This window comes from Haemaphysalis longicornis, unplaced genomic scaffold (assembly GCF_048455015.1).
Source record: "Haemaphysalis longicornis isolate Haplotype H1 unplaced genomic scaffold, Haemaphysalis longicornis Haplotype H1 scaffold_2, whole genome shotgun sequence".
In the NCBI taxonomy this organism is placed as follows: Eukaryota; Metazoa; Arthropoda; class Arachnida; order Ixodida; family Ixodidae; genus Haemaphysalis; species Haemaphysalis longicornis.
The window spans coordinates 261,815,628-261,834,719 of NW_027526295.1; the positions used below are offsets into that span (position 1 = coordinate 261,815,628).

Sequence of the window (19,092 nt, forward strand, 5' to 3'; positions counted from 1 at the left end):
GATCGGATGTCTCTTCGAAGCACGTGGTCTGGCCGGGGACACGACGCGGTCGATGTCTCCAGGTAGCATCGACGACGAGGCAGGTCCGCTCGCCTCTTCGCGGCGGCGCTTGCATTGACGCGCGCGGCTTCCTCGCTGCCAGCGGCGCGGGGCAGATTTCTTCCTTGAAACTAGTATGCTTTCAGTTTGCAAGCGGCAGCTGCATCACCGGCTGTCGGCCAAGCTCGCCGGCGGCGCTCGAGGCGCTACTCGGCTCCGTCGCGTGCGCCGAGCAGCAACCGCCCTTACGCAAGCGCCTCATTGTTATCTGTCAGCGGCGCTGTCGCGGCAACTCCTGCGGTCCTGTTTTCATTTTGGCATCGCCGCCCGCTGATTTCTCCACTCGGCCCCCGCCCCTTCTTACCATCCGGCCACTGCGTCCGATAGCTGTCGAGCGCCCGCTGATAGCCCCTCGGCAAGAGCGGGGGCAGCGTCATCTTGGCAGCGCCTCAGTTTTTGCTGCCCGCAAGAGCCGCTGTATCCGGGCGCCTCCGGCGCCGTGACCTCGGCCTGGACAGAGCGGACGTCGTCCGTCAGAATCGCTACCGAGCGCCCGTTTATCTACTTGAGCTCTGCTGCGTGCTCGTTGGGCACTCATAGAGCCTTGGTTGAGCATCAGAGGGGAATATCAATGCTGGGTTCAATTCTGGAGAAGCCGCTCTCCCCGCGTCCCTAGAAAAAAGAGACAGGGAGAGCGCAATAAGGAGGTAAACAGTTATTATAAAGAAATCAATACAAAACTGAAAACGTTAGATTGTGTTGCTCATTTTTATTTCGATGCCCAACATCATTGCGATATCACTGGCCATTGTGGTGGGAGCCGACGTCGAATTCGCAAAAGCCTTATTAGCGCATCATTTGCGACCGAAAAGTAATTACGCTGGCGGTTCTTTTGTTTATAAGCCGATGCAGTGCACCCCCCCCCCCCCCCCCCCTTCTGAACCTGAAAATTTCGCAAGGTACCGCTGCCCCTTTTCAACATTTCTCTGCTTAGATCACTGAATGTGGCGCTGTTGTCACGGGCGCTGGATTTGCACGGAAGAATAGTTTTATGCCGCATGCTAAAAATTGCGGGGTAAATAACGAGTGGTCGTGGTAACAGAAAGAGCCGGGTGGGGCAAGCCGGATGCTTGGCCCGACTTCTAGACAGCTGTCTTGCGCCATTAACGCTCCGCGGGGCATCGCGGGGTATTAGATGGGCGTTTCTTTCACATAACAAGGGAAGGCATGTAGACAAAGGCTTCGGAAGCCTCGGTTTACTACAGCATCTATGACTAAGGCAGTCCTAAGACCTTGACTACATTGATGGGGCGTTTTAGAGTTACCTAACGCACTCATGTTTAACTACGAATAAGCAAGTTTCGGAGCCCGGGGCTAAAGCTTCCGGTTGGGTTATTGTGGTTGTAGTGATGATACGGATGGTGACGACGATTCTGATTACGCAAATCATCATCGAGGGTGCATATCTAACATCCTGCTGATAACCTCTCGGCCTTTCCTTTCGCTTTTTTCCTCCTCCTCCTCCTGCTGAATACGCTCGCGCTTACTGTGTAGTTTAAAGAGAGCCTTTTATGGTTGAGCTATTTGAGGCGAAAGCCTTAGATCTTTATGCTTCTTGGAACACGCTGTGGAGTAAAAAAAAATCGTGAGGTACACAGAATCGTCTAAAAAGAGTTGAAGTTGCGCGGGCCGAGGATGTGAACCAGGGAACGCGCGCCAGGAAAGGGAAACAGCAGTGAGGGATGAGAGTCGGAGGAGGGCTCCGAAAAGGGGAGATGCAGAGCACGCCGGGAAAGGAAAACGGCTGCGTCGTATACGTAGGGGTGTAGAACGCTGCCGTACGTACATTACGAGACGCGCTGAGAGGTAGGGGGCTCCTGGCGATGGCGAGCGGGCGGAACGAGCTTCAGAGGGTAGGGGTCTGGTCCGATATATATATATATAGAGAGAGAGAGAGACTATATTGAGAAAAAAAATAGCAGTGGCTTAGCTGGGAATCCTATTTTCCCGAACACCAAAGGGCAATCCAAAGAAATTTTAACTCGATAATACTGCTTAACGCAGATGTGATCAAAGACAGTTGGTGTATAAAGCATGTCATGTGTATATTTAAACACGACAGGTTGGCGGGCACATAGACACGCGCGGAAACACCGAATACCAACAAAATGCGATCGATCGTGAGCGCGTGCCCCGCGGCGACCGCCGAGCGTCCCCAGCACGCATATATATATATATATATATATATATATATATATATATATATATATATATATATATATATATATATATATATGTATATATATATATATATATATATATATATATATATATATATATATATATATATATATATATATATATATGTATAGAGAGAGAGAGAGAGAGAGATAGATAGATAGATAGACTCTATTGAGAAAAAAAATAGCAGTGGCTTAGCTGGGCTATGCCAGGATATACGTAGCGTGAGCTAAGGTTCAGCTGGTTATTCTTAGGTTTCCTGGTTGCATAGGGTTGGCTGATTATCATGCTTATTCCTGCTAAAACGATTTCCAACCCAACCCAATCTAATCCAATCCAATCCAGGCGCGGCCGCGGCGGCTCAGGCGCGCCAGCTGTGTGCCGTGAGACGTCACTGCTCCTCGCGCATGCGCAGCACGGCTCTCCAGGAGCCACGCGAGACTGCTCAACCTCAGCCGGTATAGCTCACGCTACAAAATTCAGGGAAGCTTGCACTCACGCGCAAGATTTGAATGGCGGAGTGGTTGTAGGTGAGCATTGCCGAACGCACACCTAGTTCAGTATCATTGTTTATTTGCATACTTGCGGTGCCAGTAATCGTCGTCATATGCACCGAAGGGGCGTCGTCTTCTTCGCGGCGAGTGCTGGATGCAAAGTCATTCTCAGCATTGTAGACTTCCACCAGCCCTTCGTCATAGACTAGAGGCAGCGTTTGCGGGATCTGCAAGTCGTCTCCGGAAGGATTGGCACACCCGTAGCCATGTCTCCAATAATCCGTAATAACTTGTAGAGAATGCGGCGGCCACAGTGACCTCTGCAAGCAGGGTGTCTTTTCATCTCTAGCATTAGAGCAGGAGTGTTTTTACATGCGCGGCAGCAGGAGTGTTTTTACATGCGCGGTAGCGCTGGACGACAACTCTAGGGTTTTTTTTTTTTTTTTTTTTTTTTTTTTTTTTTTTGCTACAGCCACTACGCGAGCCCGGGACTCGGTGGCCGCCGTGAGGCATGCGCTCACGAGCGCTGGGCATTTTCTCGCTCCTCAAAATCTTTGCCAGTTTTTTTTTCTTCTTTAACATAAGCCACTGCGCGTGCTGGGGACGCTCGGCGGTCGCCGCGGGGCACGCGCTCACGATCGATCGCATTTTGTTGGTATTTGTCCTGCAACGGCCAACTTACCTTGTTTGGCGCAGTTTGCACTAGTGGTGCCAGGCTGGAGAAACAGCAGAGCTGGCGGCCCCTCTTTCTTGTTGGAGACCCAGCTGTTGTACCTCACACGGATTTCTGAACTTGCCGCTGAAAGTTATTGATGACTGGCAAGCCCGGATCGTTTTGTCCTCAGCCTTTCACATCTGACCTCGCAACGCAAGAAGCCGTCACGGACAGAGCCCTGGACGTCGCGGGGGCCCTTTGGGCCTCCGCCACCCCCCTACCCTGAACCCAGTGTAAAATAAAGTGGCACTACTACTACTACTCAAAAGTGGACCGCGTTAGCACACGTTAGAACCCGCGGCAACCGGCTTCGCGAGCTCGGCGTCTGTATCGCGAACTCTTCGTCTGTGCTCCCCACATGCAGGCAAGGGGTGTAGCCCGAAAGAACCCATTCCTGTTTGACCCCTTCCCGTTTGAACCCATTCCCGAAACGCCCTTCCCGCTTGACCCGTCCCGTGTGCGCCCGTTCCCGAAACGACCTTCCCGTTTGGGCGCTTCCTGTTTCAGCCCGTTCCCAAAACGCCCTTCCTGTTACAGCCCGCTCCCAAAGCGCCCTTCTCATTTGAACCCGCATTGTTGCAACCCATCTGAATCTCTGAAAAGATGCGTTACCGTCTTCGAAACTTTTCCCCAAAATGTGCTTACAAGCAACGGGTCATGCACTGAAAACTAGTATGCACCAAATTTTCCGGAATCGACCGATATTTCTGGCCGATAAAAGTTTCCGAATGCCTTAGTCCGATACTGCCCTCTTGACACAAAATTTGTAGCGGCGAAAGTGTACTATACAGATACCCAATATCTTGAGTAATGCACGCATTGGATTTTTCTGCAGTTGGTGTTCGTACGTGCGGGTGAAATTTATTTATCAGCCGCTCTTATGCTCATTGTTTGGAGCGCAGCTTTGTCTTCGGGTTCGAGAGATCTATAGATCAAAGATCTCCGTAGGAGAGACTTTAAAAAGGCAAAAACATGTGCAGAAATCAGAGAATTAACTACTACTGACTTTCCTATGTGAGTAATGGGCAGATATTTTTATTTATTTACCGTTACTTACCGATTTATTTTACTCCTGCATGAGCCCGATACCTGGTCGGGCTCATGCAGGAGTGAACATAAAAACACATCAGTATTGGTTGGCGTAGTTTAAAAACGCCCCACACAAATAAGTAAAAGACATAAATATGTAATAGACGCAAAGGGGTGCGAACAAGGATATGCATTCGTAATGTATTCCAATTTTAAAATACGATGATTCAACCAGACCACATATTGACATTACGTGGGGAAAGTTCTTCTAACGATACCGAGTTCACTGTTCGTTCAGTTAACTTATTCCAGTAAGAAATTGCACGAGGAAACAAAGAGAACTTTCGAATAGCAATTCAGCTGATTGGCTGCCTAATAGTCTTACTATGCCTTCTCGCTGAACGTCTGAAAGGCCCTTGGAGGTAGTATTCCCGCGACAATTTTAAGTTTCTGTAGTAAAGAAAATTTAGGCTAGAAACGACCCTGCGCTGCTTAAGTTTCTGAAGGTTTGCCCTATTACGCAAATCGAGTACGCTAGAGTGACTGGAATAAACAGAATCAATAAAACGCAAAGCTAAGTTTATAATTTTCGCCGCTTCTCTTGACTGCGATTTTTTATAGCCAGATGTGGCATATGTATCCAGATACATAGGGTTACTTTATTTTTATACATCTTTTTATTTTTTAGTTTTCATCTGTTTCTTTTCGACATCGATGTACACTTGCGCTATTATAACGATTAAAGGTGTTAGACCGCCAAATACGGTTTCCTTCAAAGTAAGGGTGTTTTTGCGATTTTTTATTTGTGCTTCCGTGGCGCTTTTCTGGGCTTTTTGATTTTCTCTTTTTTTTTTGGTTTGTTAATTTAAAAGATTTCTTTGATTGTTAATTATGTGTTTATTATTAAAACATTTGTTTATTAATTTGTTAATTGTTAATTCGTTTGTTAGGCTTTGTTCATTTAAAAGATTTGTTAATTGGTATGACAAATTGTAACCAAATGTCGTCGTCTCTAGATTCAAAAAGTGAAGCCAAGGTTTGAAAAGCAGTCAAGGACTGTGGATGTACTGAGCATGCTATCGCAGCGGCTCTGAACAAACGGAAATAAATGAAAAACAATATGAAAACGTTTATAACGTTTCATAAACTGGGTACGTTATTCGGGGAACGGGCTAAATAGGAAAATACGAAACGGGAAGGTTCTTTCGCCCCGGGTTGAAATGGGAAGGAACAAATGGGAACGGGTTTAAACGGGAACGGGCCATGTGGGAAAGGGCGAAACGGAAAGGGCGTTTTGCGCCGGGTTGAAACGGGAGGGAACAAGCGGGAAGGGTGAAATGGGAATGGGTTCAAACGGGCACCTCCCCAGGCAAGAGCGCACGTGAGCTGCCCAATGCCGGGCGCTTCGCCGGGCCCTCACGAGGCGCACGCTCAAGCGCGCTCAACTGGGCTGAGTTTTCTGGTAACGTTCGACGGCGGGGGAGGAGGAGGAATAACTTTATTTTACGCTGGTTAGGTAAGAGGGTCGTTTGCTTGAGGAAGGGAGGTGCCCCTATTCCAGGGCCCCTGTAGCTCTGGCTGCACTCGTGGCCCGTCGTACCAGCTGTCGCTGATCTTCCGGGTCCGAGCTGAGCAACGCAGCTTTCTAAATGCTTAAACAGCTCTGCAGTTAAAATGTATCGGGGGTGGCTTACTGTCCGGAACTTCTGGTGCGGTGTTGGGATGCACATCTGATGTTCCGGACTAGGAAGCCTCCTGTAGCCTGGCGGCAACTACAAGCAAACACGTACCCCTACCCTGCTCAGTGCCAGAAATTCCGCCGTTCTCTCTGGTGGCGCCCTAATCCCAGGTTCTCATGTGTTGGCGAGGGTACGGTCACCATTTGTCTAGACACCTGGCAACAATGAGTGGTTTAAAAAAAGTTGTCAAGGCCCTTTGCAAACAAAAAATACGTGTAGTATAAAGGCGACTCTAGCTTTAGCACTAACGGGCAACTCCTGTTTGAACAAAAACGGGGCCAGAAAGAAAACCATCTAGCTAGGGTGACGCTAGAACTTAGCGTGTAATTATAAAGGAGATGGTCTTTCTCGGGCTGCCTTGTTTGTTCGTAAATAATTTAACGCAAAATATCTTTTTCTGCGTTTCCCTCGATTCAGCCATAAATGTTACGGGTGAGTTTACGAGTAGGTTTGTGACCCACTGGGAATTGAACGGTTATTCGGTATGTGATTTGTGAGGGAAGAATGAATGTACCGGGGAGAAGTAGCGAGAGAAACAAGCTAAGTGCATGCTGAATGTTTATCCTAAGCGTATATAGGGGCTCTCAAATACTGAGCATCGCCTTATGCTAAAGCTTGAAGTCGTCATTCTTCGCGCAGCAGCCAGGCATTGCCGATTACCGCGTCGTCAATAAATCTACTACATGCGCGATGGCAACATTTCGTGGAGCAGCGGCGACGGAAAAATAGGGAAGAGATGGAGGGCGGTGGGCGCGCGTACCCTTTCGAGGACCCTAAATATTAGCCGCGGAACAAGACTTAATGCATTCGTAAGTAAAAAAGAGGAGCGGAACTGTTTGAACTTCTTGAAACAAAACTTAATTAGTATGACTCAATTATCACTAAACACCCAATCAAGAATCATTATTTTTCACTTATCAACTTATCAACTTTTCACTTATCAGCGGGAGAAAAGTTAGCTCTTATCGCAGAGACAACCATGAGGTCATGTATGCATTTTGTTAGGAAACTGCCGTAGCGAATCCAAAAGGGCGAGCGTGCAGGCGGAAACTGTACACTGAACGCAGTTTTGTAGTTCTGCGACGCCACGCATAAAGCTTCGGTCTTTAATACTGGCTCATGAAGTTCAAGATCGCCGTTTTGCGAGCTTTTGTAGCTGGAAGACGGCTTCGTGTAGCAGACGACGCACGATGTGCGTTTCAGTTCACCTCCGCCTGAAACAGCAGTTCACATCGGCATGGCCATCAAAAAACCTGGGAACTTGGCGCCTCCACAGTGAACGGGCTGCTGCAATGGGTTTCGGGGCGATAGAGCAGGCACAGTCGGTTATATAGGAGGCTATGCCCTACCTTATCTTCCTGCCAGTGTTGCACACGCTCCTCTAAAACAGGAACGAAAGCTCGTTCCTCGTTCCTTCCCAATTTCGAAACGAGTTCCCGTTACAAGTTTCTATATTGCGAAAGGAGCACGTTCCAGTTACACTTCGAATATTGTAACGTGTCGTTACATTGCCGTTAGATTTGATTTTTTATATTAAAGTATAGCCTCGGATAATCCTGAGGCGAAATAACGTGAGCAATCTAACACTCACATCGGACTACGTATATTATACGAATATGAACAGCAGCGGCAACAGATTATCTGGAGATAAAAAGAATCCAACGAAACGCTCCTGGACGAACTTTTTCGGAGAGCATCGGACATATTGTCGCGAAGCCTCCGTTCTGTTTGCTTCTTCTGTTTTGTAGCATCCTTCTTCGGTCACCGCGCACTGTTTTTTCCAAGAAAGGCATGCGGCGTGCGCACTGACCGACCGGAGGACGCGGCTGTTTAGGGGGACCATCGTCCCAGCTTGGGTTTCGGCGCGGCCACGCACACGTGGCGTGTGCGCTGGTCGCTTTCGGGCTCCGGGTCCTGGGTGTAGTTCAAAATACCTTTCTGTCTTTTCCACTGTTTACTTTAGGGTGTTTTGCCTTAACTACTTTCTTTACGTCCGTAATTCTCCAAGCGCGCGTTTTCGTGTCAAACCTTGTGTCTGTGTGTGAATGGTTCTTCTCACTTTGCGGGAACATGGCTGATTGGTGCTTACAAGCGTCTCCCCGATTGGCTACAGAAAGTGGGGCCAGAACGCGCTTGTTTCCCACGAGTCCGCGTGAAGCGAATATAAACCCTCTCGGCCGGGTTCACGGGGGAGAGCAGGGGGCAGGGGGCGGCCTGCACCAGGACTCACTCCAGAAGAGAGAGAGAGAGAGAGAGAGAACAACTTTATTTTGTGCCCGGTGGGAAAAGGAAGAGGTTGGAGATCCTCCTCGATCCTACTCTGCCGCCCATCGTCGTGCCCTTCCGCCGGGAGATCGCGAACCAGTCAGCCATGTCCCGCTAAGTACTCCTGTTGTCTTGAATGTTTTTCTCATTTCATGTAATAAGTGTACTCCTTCAAATCTGTATGTGATAAAGTTCAGTAAATGCCATCAGTAAAGTAAACAAGTTAACCTTAAACCTTTCTTCGACGTCTCGACTTCTTCACTGCGATCATCATGCTACCGTAGCGGCAGTTATTAGACGAATTTCGCCGTTACAACATTCCAGACATGCTCAAGTGCAGTGTGGCGCTCTTCTCATTACCGCCAGCCATACAGATTCTACGGTACAAAAAAGACAAAAAAGACCGCCTCAAGACCCTCACTCCAACCGGCTTTTTATCTGCTCTACCCCCGCTCCCAAGATCAGCCGAAATTTTTATGAACAAATATTTTGCAAATGCTAGCTTAACCCCAGAGACATTCCGTAAATGGTACACCCCATCTCTGCCGCCTCGATGTCCCTTCTGCGCCTCCCTCACACCCGCCAATCTCCAGCACCTAATTTGGCACTGTCTAAAATTTACGCGTTACAGAAACTTCAAGCCTCCTCCAAATGCCTCCTCCTCATACATCGACCCTCGAACACTGGAACCCTCCACGCTGACTTTAATTGCGCACTACTCTCTAGAAAGCGGTCTAGCGCGAGCAGTTTAGAGCCGTGAGCCTGCTCTCCTCACCCCACGTGGCCTCTTCCGCCTTCGTAAGGAACCAACCAGCTTCAACTTGAACGGTTTATTTTCAAGATGTCCCAAGCCTCGAATATCCCACCCTCTACTCCCACTTCCCCCACTTGACCTAGCGTCTTCCTAATGTAATAAAGGCTATCTCCTCCTCCTCTATAACAAATGTAACACATACGGCGCTTTCCTCTTGGGTTTTCAAATGCAAATGCGGAGTCAGGTTACTGCGTTTCAGATGTGCCAATCGAAATTTACTCACATGCACGAGCATATATGTCTTGCACAAGTAACCGCATCGAAAGGAACAATACGTACGCATTTAATGAATGCTGATTCAATATTACAGTATGAGTTCGGAAAAAAAGTCCAGAACGCATTTTCGCAACTTAAAAGAGTCCTTTGTTTGAACTCAGAAAGAGTTGTATCTCGCTGTTAGTGTAGGAAAGACGAACTCGTTTTTTTTTCGTCCGCACTTACTAGAAATGTTGAAGAGCCGTTTCACCGAAGCCCTTGAAGGTACTACCGTGTTGTACTTGAGGATAAGTTGGTTCAGTTCCTCAGGCTCAGGAGACCACCTTCGCGTGTGCTCATACGCGTATGCTTGCATGCCACCCGCGCTCTCCACGGAGAGTGGTTGTTTTGTGTATATTTTGTTTGACGGCCGTTAAAACACTCTGTGGTACGTGCCGTGCGCATAACTTTGACCGTTGTGGTTTGCTCCTTAAATCTTCGCACGCGCGAGCGTCGGAGCCAGTGCATCAACAAAAGAGCGTCAGAGTGTTACTCTGCCGCATTGAGAATTCATGTTCGCCTTTTTGTCGCAGCCTTGTCTCTTGTAACTTTATGCTATTCACTTAACCATGCATTAAACAGTTCTTAAGTTTGACCTCTGGCTTTTCGTCGGCGGGACGGAGGTACTCTGCGCACGTCAGCACCCACCAGCGACACTACCGCGACTCGGCTCGACATCGGTGCCCGGCCGAAACCCTCTAAACCGGTCCGTAACAATAGACCACAGTCGTCGCACTGCTATGATGCTAAGGAAGGCTGGCACAATAACTCCCAGCAAAATTTGAAAAGCAATCGTCAAAGCAAACCTGGCACATCACGAAACCTAAGTCCGCTCTGTGCGTGAGAAAGTTTACGGCGGCGAGTTCGAGCGCCATGTCCGTGCCGTGGGACGATAGAACGTCGGAGGTCAGATTCGGCTTGCAGCTCCAGGGGTTGGTTGCTGATGCGCATGAGATCAGGTAGCTCTCGCCTCGCTTTGGGCGGCAGTGGCAATATTTCAAGAATCCGAGGCTGAGAACTTGACGCCTTGTTTTCACACACGGTGAGCTCAACGCTGGCGACCCAGCAGAGAAGTCTCGTAGCCCCTTCTGCTGGCTCGGCTGCCTGTACGCGTGCGATGGACACGGTGCGGTCACGTCTTCTCCTTTTCCGCTCTCACTTTCCACTTTTATGTACAAGAGGAGAGGTCGCGGGAGATGACGAATAAAAGGGGCACCGAAGCATATAGCCGTGTCATGCGCATCTGAAGCCGACGTAGCGACATGGCCATGCGCACTCTGCGCAGCCTGCCCGGCAGCCTGCGGCCCGCTGCGTGGTTATTCTTCTGCCTTTGACTTTCGAGGAAGGACATTCCGCGTAAGGGCGGGCAAATTGTGCATCTTATAGGAAGAGAAACACAGTATTGGCCTGTGGATATTTGTTCAGCTTCAGCCAAAAACTTAATTGGCACAAAAACAGTCAAACCTTAGCGATGGAACGTTTACAGGAGGAACGACGTTCCCCCTGCCGTTCCTTTGTAAACGTAACAAGTTACCGTTACAGTTCCACACACTCTGAAAGGAACGGTGGCGTTCCTCCATTCCTTCCAAAAGGAACTAGTTCCAGGAACGCCGTTCCGTACAACACTGCAAGTTTCTGCACATCATACACCCCACTGTATATCCACCAACATGCCCACACTGCAGTGAACAACACTATATTACACTACGTGGGCTTGACCAAACACACGCAGCAGCCCCCATTATTTGCGCCCCCACCCTTGAGCAGTGGGAGGCCGCGCTGTGCAGTTCGGACCCCGGACCAGCGACAGTTGGTGAACCGGGCACGCCGGACCGCAGCCGCCGCAAGGGCCCCGGACTAAGGCCTTCTCCCGATTTCAAGCGCGAACCTCTTTTAATTGTAATAAGTGTTTTACCACCACCATCCCAGTCCGGAAGTTCATGGGTGAAGTTGGCGCTGTTGCTCGGTCAACTAAGATTGTCTGGTCATCGAGGCTTGGGCTGGATATTACGCGCTCCCAGTGCTCACGGAAAAGGTTGGGATTGGAGCGAAGGTCTAGGTTTCGGTCGCACTCCCAGACGATGTGATAGTGTCCACCAAATTGCCGCAGAACGTACACTTCGAGGAGTATCGTGTAGGGAACCGATGATCGTCGTAAGGGGTTTGATTTTGATTGATTGTAGGGTTTAACGCGCCGACGCAACGCAGGCGATGAGGCGCGCCGTAGTAGAGGGTTCCGGATTAATTTTGACCACCTGGGGATCTTTAACGTGCGCCGAAATCTCGTACACACGGGCGTTTTTGCTTTCGCCTCCATCAGAAAAGCGCCCGCCGCGGCCTGGAATCGATCCCGCGTCCTCGTTTGGGAACGTGTTAGTTTTAGTTCATCGTAATGTGTGTTCCTGCATGTTAAACAAAGTGTGTTGGGCGGGGAAAAAGTCCTCATAATATTAAGTTATTTCCTGCTAGGTCTCAATCGGCGTTGGACTGTGCTCCTCCCCTCGGGCCCGGTTGGTGAGAGCGCTGGCATGGGCTGTGTCATTGCCCGGAAGATCGGAGCGGGCAGGAGTCCGCATGACTCGTGCCGCACGAAAGGGAGGACGGGTTTTGCTCAGGGAGGCGCAGAGTTCAGCAGAAAGTTCAAGGGCAGCTCAACAGAAGGTACAACTATACGATTTCGCCTCCACATTCTTATAAAGGTCTACATCCCCCGCATTTTTTTGTTTGTTTGTTTAAAGGACAATTTCGCGATTATTGTCAAGCAGGCACGTTAGATGCATGTTTTCACGTCCATCTACCACACGTGCCCAACGCGTGCCTAAACCATGACGTCCCTGTTGGGCCTTTTGCAGCTCGCCCGCAGAGTCTTTCGTTGGTCATTGTTTCCAAATACAATAGAACGATGGTACAAATCGTCGTGACATATTGTTGAGAGCCTGGTTAGAAGAAATTTGAGGTCCACTGATGTTTACTATGGACTACGCTAATTTGGTGATTGTGCTTTCTTTCTTCCAACCCATCATTGAAATTTTTATTGTGCAATGGCAAAATGAGACCCCCTTTTCAGCCAAAGGCACAATGGGCACATGATATTTTTACTCAACTAGTGTTCTCTCCAAACTACGTACGGTCCATGTCGCAATGTCATATAGTAGCTCTATTTTTTTATTTTCTACTCAGGCTTCTTTCATTTTAGTTTTTGTTTGCCGATGAATTTATTGGGTTAAAGAAGTACTGACACCAAATGAGGGTTCTTTGTTTTAAAGCGAAGCTTTGAGCCTTTCACTGATGTCTGCAGTCCGACTGCAGAAAAGCCAACTTTCTCTGATGATGATGACCGTGGTTGAAGTGAACAAAAATGAAAAGGCTTTTGTAGCCGAAATCGAACCCGGGTACCTCGCATTATGAAGCCACCGTCGCGTTATTAAGCACTTTTTAATGCTTAGCATTCCTTGCCGGCTGACTATCCTCATAGCCAGGGCAGTGTAACGCCGTGCATTTCCGCAAAAATGCAGATTTTGTGGAAGCGGCACCTTTAATCGTTATAATATCCTAAATGGAGATAATTTGTCACACAGAATTTTAAAGAACCAGAAATTATAGAAAAACAGGAACAGTAAACTTTGTGCTAAAATGATCTGATAAAATTAAAAATATGCATCTTGTACATCATCTCAGAAAAATCGAAGACTAAACTAAAAAAGTCGGCAAAATAACGTTGAAATTAAATACGAATAAAAATAGCGTACATGGACCAACTCTTCAGTACGCTTTGTATCTTAGGAAAAAAGAACACAATTAGTGAAGTGAAGACATAAATGGTATAAATTTACGTCATTGACGAAAAGAATAAAATAATTCAGCGTCTTTCGCTACTCGTAGCCATATTTGGCTGTAAATAACTCACACCCTAGACAAGCAGAATAAGAATGCGACGCATTAGTTGACATTTCTCTGAATTTCTGTAGATTTTTTATATTAGCGTCATTCCGGCATGGTCGTAGCAGTTTGGATTTGGAGACGGGTACATGGACCTGCTAAATTAGACAGAAAGTTAACCCCTCCGTCTAATGACGATGGTGGTTGAGCGTGAGGGAAAGCCATAGAATGCTCGTATCATGCAGTAAAGCTCTAGAGAGGACAATCGCAGTGCAGCAAACCGTTCCGATAGGCAACAGGTGCTCGGTTCTGGGTTGGTTCGTTTGGTGTTGGACTTGATTTTGGGGACCTCGGCGTTCCCCATCGTCGTCGTTTCGACAGAGGGCTAGTTAATTAGTTAATTTGTTTTAGGGGCGAAGCACCTTAAGGCCGAGGCTTGTCCGAAACATCTGTTAACAAAAGGTTTGCAAAAGGTTAACAAGAACAAAATAAAAGGTTCACAAAAGGTTATAGAGAGAAAGGGGGGGGGGGGGGGGGGAGAGCGAGCTCCTGAAGAGCCGTTCTGCGCATGCGCGAGGAGCATTGGTTTGAATCAGATTGGATTGAAATGGATTGGATTGGATTGGATTGGATTGAATTGAATTGTATTGGATTGGAAATCGTTTTAGCAGCAGTAAGCTCTCTCACGGGTGATATACGGTAAAAACGATCCCCAACGCATCGCCCACTCGTCAGGATTCACTTCGTGGAGATGCGTGAATTTGCTTTTTTTTTTTCTCTTATGAGTCGCTGCTAGCCCACAGACTACCGCGCACTCGTGAATACTGGCTAACGTGCCCGCAGCGCACCATTCCTGGCGTCATTTCGAGGTTAAACCAATCAATTATCAGTTTAAAGAAGCGCTGACATTAAACAGTCTTTCTGTTCTTTTTTGTCCTCCTACAAGTCCCTGGTAGCATCTAAGTTATACGGCATGGATTAGGACTGGCTGACGTGCTACCAATTATTAATTGCATCTATGGGACCAGCTTCAGTTTCGGCAACAGCGCCCGGCGACTGGTGCCAGGAGCTCTGGGGCCCAGTGCACTTCACCTTTTGTACCGTGAGATACACTGGCCGAGGTTGAGCAGTTTCGCGTGGCTCCTGGAGAGCCGAGCTGCGCATGCGCGAGGAGCAGTGACGTCACACGGCACACAGAACGTTGCTCGCTGCCCGGCGTCTCTCACGCACTCCACGCGCCCAGCGTCTTCGCCGACCTCCGTTCCGCACGTGGCGGCTTTGTCCACTTGATGATCATGCGAGGGGTGGCCCGTGTGGAACCGATGGCTCGTGCGTCGCGGCAGCACCGGCGTGCGCCTGTGGAACCAGCTTAGCTCCGGGGCGATTGGTGACGCTGCGCCGGAGCCGATATTGATAAATATACATGTGTCACATAATGCGTATACCATGTGTGTGTCATTGAAGCAGCAGTAAGCGTGATAATCAAGCTAATCCTAGACAGCCAGGAAAGCTAAGAATAAGCAGCTGAACTTCAGCTCACGCTACGTATATCCGGCATAGCCGAACTAGCCGAGCTATAAGCCACTGCTAATTTTTTTCGGTCCAAGCAGGACGCCAGCCTTTTCATTGGCTTCAAAAGCATCTAAGGCTGCCATTCACGACCACTTGTGTCCCGCTTCCCTCCAGCTCAAACCAAGACTAGCGTCGTCGCATTAACAGCTGCAGGAGAACGCGTCGGGCCATCGATTGGCGGCTCGATCTACGGCGAAAGCTGCAACTGTAGCAATTAATTAAAATGATGTTGCAACGCAAATGTCAACAATTGTCACGCGTTACCAAATTTAGCCATGACGGGCTATTTCTTGAAGAGTAATGAGCACCTGCTTGGCCAAACAAAACAAACATTTTTTAGGCGAAGAACAGGAAATTTTATACGTTCAGTTTCGATGGCCAGCGCTGTTTAAGCACACAATAACAGCCACTGGCGTCTCGGCAAACCCCTCACTTCGGACGCCGCCACCACAAACATCATCATCAATGCGTACCTAAGCTCCTGCGCTAACTCCTGATCGTTCTGTAAGGCAGTGGGGGAGGGGGCACATAACTCTTCGTTATGTACTTGCGTTCTGCGTCAAATATGCCTGAGGTTTTTGCTGTGCTGAATGGTGTGGGCATATCTGAGCCACGGCAGCAGAGCATTCTTTCGCTTGATTTCTGGCCTGCCAATCGAATCGAGTCACAGACCGCGAAAAAAAAAAGGAAGGAAGGACGAAAGGAAGCGAGAACGGAAGTAAGAAAAGGAGGAATAAAGAAATTTGGAAAGGAAGAGCAAGACTGTCGTTTCCAATAAAACACTAAACGAGTGCGCACCTCTGATGGCTCCATAGCACTCCAGGGAAGCAATGATGCTTTCGCATTCAAAGCACGTAAGCACTTAAGCACACATAAGTGGCCCGACGAATTTTCTTTTCCTTTTTCGTTCTCACTGTACTCTGCGCGTGCTTGCCATTCGTAGTCCCGATGTTTGCGCCCAGCAGCGCTGTCATCGCAATTGTGTATTGCACATTTTTTATGCCAAGCTTTTTATTTTTTAATGTTCTTATTTGTTATATTTATGTATGTCACAAGAATGTAATGAATTCTTATTGCTGGCTTATCTTTTCAGATGCTTTAGAGTGCATCTTCGCCAACAAACGCGAACGCACAGAGAGATGAAAAGGTTAGGAAGACAACAAGCGGGCACGTCGCGGCTGAAACGTAAAAAAGTCAATTTGCCGGTGTATACACCGGCAAATTGACTGTTTTTTCGGTGACGCGATTTATGGACGCTGTCCTCGAACCAAATTCTGGCTTCTGTAGCGAGGAATTTGCCAGCTGTGCAAGCTCAGTTGCCGAAGTATCATACTTCTCGATGTTGATGGCTTTTCCAGGAAAAGGGGGGAACAATGCCTTCTTTGCAATGCGTATGCTCAGGCTCGTACTTTGGAAGCAGCTGGCTTCGCAGGCTTTGCTTAATTGGGACTTGTAAACAGCTAGGGCATTGACATTTTCCAGAAGCTGGCATTTTTTTTTTTTTTGAATTTACAGGTACAGCGGTTCTCTCAGATTTCCCTCAGTTGTGCGACTTTCGCACACAGACCAGACAAGGCAATATCATTGTCCAAAACCATGATATTTACCAAGATGGTTGAGTGGCGGCGTCGTATTGGCTCTCAACAGCAGGATTAAACCTGGGCAGGTCCACAGTTTATCCATGCAACCTACGTGTACTTGCTCATCGCAGTATGATAACAGGGGAGCCTTCTGGTGCCTCGGCAAGTGTATTACCTTGATCTTGCCTTGGCACTGGAAAGCAACTACGGTATTACTGTGCCAGGTCCAGACGGGTAAAGCCGCCGGGCAGAGCATTATGGTCAAGTTAGTCAAGAAGGTATACCTTGGCCTGTTAGACGAAAACTGGGCTTCGAGGAAGGCTGACCTTCACGTGCAGCAGCTATGTCACAGCGCAATTTGCGAGAGTGAGTGAGTGAAGACTTTATTAAAATCGCCTGCAGGCGGCCTCCGTTACCGAAGTGCCGTGACGCGGCCCTACGTCTTTCCGGCTGGGCTCTTTACTAGGCAGCTCCCTCGCTACTAGCGTCGAGGTCCTCCGGCCTGCCCGCGCTGGGCGGCCGGGCCCTCTCGGCTTTCGCTCAGGCGATGCTGTTCAAGTGCCGCCAGGATCTGCTGGACGGCCTGTAATTGTACGTCCCTGTCACTGCTCCGCGCCGCGGTCAGGTACCACGGCGGGATCTTTGTCTCCATTGACGCTTCTGTAGGTCTTGCCGAGCAGTCCCACAGGATGTGAGCCATCGTAGCCCGCGCACTGCGGCACACTTTGCACGTATCGTCCTCGTATTGCTCGGGGCACACATGCTTCATGAGGACCGGGGTCAGTAAGGAACCCGTCTGCAATTGTCTTAGTACCACCGCTTGCTCCCTGGCCAGGCCGGGGTGCGACGGCGCCATTTCTCTTCTTCTCATCCTATAGTATGTCGTGATTTCCTTATATGTCCCCATCCTGTCTTTGGTTTCCCCCCCACAGTTCTGCAGACGGGTTCGCTCCAGCCGCGCGGCCAGTTAACACTCGCGCGGTAGAGTTCGCCGTCTCATTGTGGTTCAATTATTGTTCTGACACTTCGTTCCCCGCGTGGGCGGGGAACCACTTCACTGTCACGTGCCTGTTCGCGAAGTCCAGCGAGGCGAGCAACCTCACTGCTCTACTACACACTCTCCCTCTGGCGAAGTTCCGCACGGCCCCTTTAGAGTCGCACAGAATGGTCCTGGTGTGTGGGTCCGCGATGGCTAAGGCTATAGCCACCTCTTCGGCACATCTCGCCTCACGTGCCCGGACACTTGCCGCGGTGACTGTTGAGCCGGTCTTGGCGTCGATGACCACCGCCGCGTACGTCTTCTTGCCTTCATGAATGAAACTTTATTAACGATACGGGGGGCTTGGTAGCCTAGTTGGGGAAGAGGGGAGAAGGGAAAGGGAGTGGGGCGGCCGTCAGAGTCGTCCGGTCAGGTCTGCCGCTCGCACGAACTCCCACAAAGAAAGGATCGTGCTCGCGGCGTCCAAGTGAGGGGGCGGGGTTGTCCATTCTTCCAATGATGTAACGCCGGCGCCCTTGTGCCTGTTCCTCAGCGGCGAAAGGCCGGGGCAGTCCCACAGTAGGTGCCTTAACGTTGGAGAGGCACCGGTACTGCACGTGCAGCACGTCGCAGTGGCTGCCTGGTCGCCCTCCTCGTTCTGATCGGTGATGTCCACTTGTGGGTCACCGCCACGAGCTCTTTTGGATGCAGTGTGTGCTCGCCACTTGACCAGAACATCTTCCGTAAGGGCAGCACCTGTCCTAGCCTTGTGTATTAGCACTTCCGCACCGCGCGGAAGCCCTTTGGGAAGTGGGTGGGGATTGTGCGGCACCTTCGCCCTCAGTTCTCGTTTGGCTTGCATCTTCATCCGCTCGCGTTCCTCGTCCGGGTCAAAGAGCAGCGAAGCCTGAGGGACTGTGTCAAGGGGGGACGAGCGGAAACGTAACAGCTCGCTCGCCGCGTCATGGGCGGCGCCGTTTCCGATGCCGCCCGCATGCCCCGGGACCCAGTCCACCCGCACCATCACGCCGTAGAGCTCGTGAAGGGTTGCGCAAGCGACTTTCACGTTGTGCGCCAAAGTGCCGGCTCTAGGTGTCTTCGTCAGATTTTTGAGGGCGTCCAAAGAGTCGGTAAAAATTGTGAAGGTTTGTCCTCGCACAGAAAGTGGGCTGGTCCTTGCACATTCAGTCAACTTCTCTAGTGCATAAAGGATGGCCTGCAGTTCAAGTGACCTCACAGGTTGCTCTTGGCAGTATTGAAACGCCTGCGCATCCCGCTGCTGTCCTCGGACGGCAGCGACCGCTCCCCGGAAGGTGTCTGGGTCCCAGGCGGCGTCCGTGAAGATGGCGTTGTCCTGGAAGTCAGCCCTCTCAGCAAGGGCGGTTCGTTGGGCCGTGTGATCCCCTTTCGTGCGTCGGCGCGTGACTGGCTTCGTGACACGAACCTGGACGTCGTCCCAGGGAGCGATCGCGCGGAGCACTTCTATCTCTT

The 19,092-nt window shown here is 49.6% G+C and overlaps 1 protein-coding gene across 1 annotated transcript in view; it reads left to right on the plus strand.

Annotated features, from left to right (window-relative positions):
- Positions 1-19,092, plus strand: part of LOC144170544 (uncharacterized) — a 236,044-nt gene that overhangs the window by 21,244 nt on the left and 195,708 nt on the right. The window lies entirely within an intron of this gene.